Consider the following 3,941-nt stretch of genomic DNA (forward strand, 5'->3'; position numbering starts at 1 on the left):
AAAGACTCATCAACGAGATGAAGTGACTCATCAACGAATCCCGCAGTATAAATAGCTCTAAACTGATTTTAATCACAAAAATTTGTCGCAATCTCTCTCTCTCTCTCTACCCCTATGGCTCCTCCCTCTTCTTCCTTCGATTTCGACCCCATCAGTCGGCAGATCGACGATCTGAGGCCACCACGAAGCTACTGGCGGAGTTCTCTGTAAGTTTGCCGGAACAGATCGTCAGTGGGACTAAGTTGGAATTCATCCCAAATCCAGGGTAAGGTCTTTTATTTGGAATTTGAGTTTCCAGTAGTTGTAAGAAATGTAATAGACGTAGAAATAGTAATGTTTTGTTCTGAGATTTATGGTTTTCAGTGTGTTGAGTGGAGAACCCTACAGGTGTTGGACCCGTTATAGTAGGGGATTTTTAGCAAGAAACAGATAAGGGAAATATGCTATGCTAGGTTATTTGGGTATCTTTTTTAGTATAAAATTATAAATGTTCCACCAGAGTATTATTTACAGTAGAGATTTATATAGTTTATCAAATATGATTAATATGCTTTAAAATTACTGTGTGGCTTAAGAATATAGATATAGTACAAAAAACATGTTTCACAGTATTTTTCAGAGATGTGTTTTACAGAATATACAGACAATAAATATATTTTACAGAAATTACAGAAATACCATGATTATACAGTTTTACATTACCATGACATACAAATTTACAGTAAATTACAGAAACACAGTTGATATAGATATAGTTTGCTACAACGTCACGGTTTATACAGTTATTACAGAATCATGGTAAAACAGATAGTTGTATATAAAGATGTATTATATAGTATCAGACCCTGTTGGACTATACAGTTTACAGAGCACGGTACCGTAACTACATATAGTTTATAGAGTGCAACCACCTATTCAGATAATACGTGGTATAAAGGTCGATCGCATAGAACCCACGAGTGGACAGGCTCCCCATCAGATATAGGTCGAGGAGCGCTGATCAGACTATGGAGTATAGTGATTTATTCCTAGTTGGCCAGCCATAGTAAATCCCGCCTACGGGCTGCACAACCCTGTCATGAGGGGTTAAATCATGACACACAGTTATCCATAGGGAAGTTTACAGTTATTATTATGTTTATACAGGTTTACAGAGACAGAATATATATATATATATATATATATTAACTGTATTTTGAGTAGAAACCTAAAACACAGAAATGTTAAGCAACAGGTAAAAGATGAAAATTATATTACTGGTATTGTACTTTGCAGATTTAGTGATACATGACTATATAGTAATAGATTTTCACAGTATTGTAACTCATTTGCCACATACTAGCAATAGCATATTTCGTCTTACTGAGCGTTGGCTCATCCCAAATACTTTAACATTTTTTAGGTGATCCAGGTTGGCGAGTAGATCAGGCTTGCAAATAGAGGGGCCTCGATATTACCCTGACAGTAGTGTGAGTATTTTTGGGAGTATTTTCCATAGCCCTAGCCAGTTGAGGGTATTATGGAAAACAGACATATATGTATATTTTGGGAAACACTTTAGCACTCTGGTATTGTATATAACTACGTATGGTTATGTTTATTTGATTTCTACTTCTTGCTACTTAGGTTGATGATTGGGTTTAACCCAATATGGTATCAGAGCATGTTAAATTTTATAAAAAAAACCATTTAAATAGCAGGTCGTTACAAAAAGAGTTATGTGGATACTCACTGACGTGAGCTAGAAAGGGGTGATGAGGTTCGGGAAGAAAGGCAAACTAAGCCCTCGGTACATTGGGCCATTTGAGATCCTGGAAAGGATTGGTCCAGTTGCCTGTCGAGTGGCACTACTCTCAGCATTATCTAGGGTTCATAATGTTTTCCATGTATCAGTGTTGAGAAAGTACGTGTTAGATCCTTCGCACGTGATAAGTTATGAATCTTTGGAGATTAGGGATGCTCTGGCATACAAGGAGGTACCAGTTCAGATTCTGGAGTACCAAGGATATACCATTAGTAAAAGTGTTGTGGCATAATCATACAGTGGAAGAAGCTTCTTGGGAGTTAAAGTCAGAAATACGTCAGAAATACTCACAGTTTTTCAGTGAGGATTAGTGGTAGTCAGACCTGTTCAGTTACTCAGGTAAGTATTAGTTTAAATTGCAGGTCAGGTAAGGTGGGTTTGTTTAGTTTACTAGTTGTTTAAGGTTTTACTTTATGAATGGTCTCTTGAAGCGTTTTGTATGAATATTGTAATCTTCTGGGACAATAAATGTAACCACGGTATTCCTCCGCCATAAATGAGGGTAGTTAATAAATTTGTGATAAGGCCGCTATGTGGGTGGTTGCCAACTCTTCAGTAGAGATGTATGGTGAGAGAAGGATATGATGGGAATCAGCTAGAAAATTTCAAGGATGAAATTTTTATAAGAGGGGAGAATGTAGAAACCCGAACCCAGAAAATAAAGAAATTTTTAAAAAAAGAATTTTAATGAGTTTCGTTGACGAATCCCCTGTTTTCATCAATGAAGGTTCTTCTGTGGTTCTTCAACGAAGTTCAAAGCATCGTCGACGAAGAGATCCTGAATGACTTAAATTTCAGGCTTAAGGTTCATCGACAAAACCTTTCCTTTGGCAACGCAACGAACAACCTTCTGAAATTCATCGACAAAGGCACCAATTCGTCGACAAAGTTGGCCGAGTCAATGGCCTATTGTAACGACCTGAAAATCTATACCTTTTTTTTCAATTAATTAAACTTTACTATATACTAAAACTTAATGTACTCTAATACCCTTGGATAATCTACTATAACATCTCAGGCCCTAAAAGAGGACTGATGAAACCCTGTTCATTTTGCACACCTACGCAGTAGAAAACATAGAACTGTACATCCATATCTACAATACCAAAATTCAATAATTTCCCAAAATATACATACAAAAAAACACCTCTCAATAACATTCACCAAAAACCTTTGAAAACTACCCAAAAACACATCTCCCTGAAACCACTTACCCTATAACCAGAGCTATGCAACAATCCTTCTATCAGCGAGCCTAATCTGCCCATCTAACTAGATCACCTGAAAAATGTTCAATCACTGGGATAAGACAACGCTCAGTAAGAGGAAATATGCTATTACTAGTGTGTGATGACTGAGTTCTACAATTACTATATTAATAAATATCTGAAACTATAAAATTTGGTAAAACAATATATAGCATAACTTACATCTATTATAGTTTAAAATACAACTGTAATATCTGAGTTTTCTACTTTTTCATACTTCTAGCATCATAATATATCTGTTAATATTCTGTAAATCTATATACATATACATACCTGTGATATTTACCCTGAAAAATTGTACGTCATGATTTAACCCCTCATGACAGGGTTGTGCAGCCCGTAGGCGGGATTTAACTCTAGTTGGCCTATCAGGATAAGTTAAATATAACTCTACCAATCCTCAGTCTGGTCTTCTTCAATCACTTTGAGGCATGGTAGTGGTATCTACCTCATCAAACCAACCACCTCAACCCACTTTTCTAGGGAGCCTGCAATCCCTCTAGGCACAGTTGACGAAATCCTCCCCACACTATCTGAGTTGTGTGGTTGCACCCTGATCTGTAATACCAACGGCATTGTGCTCTGCTGATATCTGAACTGATTTATCAGGGTCTAATACTGTATAATACTATTTTCTATATATACATCTTTCTGTTTCATCATGATTCCAAAATAACCATAACACCGAAAATTGTTCTGAAATTACTGTAATATTTAAATTGTAATAACTGTAATAATAGATCTGTAATATCTAAACTGTATAAATTGTATATCATAGTGTTATAGCTTTAATATTTTAGAAATCATGGTAATCTATAAATGCTATAAAATATCTGTCTATATAATATCTGTCTGTAAAATATATATGT

The sequence above is a fragment of the Malania oleifera genome, chromosome 1, assembly GCF_029873635.1.
Source record: "Malania oleifera isolate guangnan ecotype guangnan chromosome 1, ASM2987363v1, whole genome shotgun sequence".
In the NCBI taxonomy this organism is placed as follows: Eukaryota; Viridiplantae; Streptophyta; class Magnoliopsida; order Santalales; family Ximeniaceae; genus Malania; species Malania oleifera.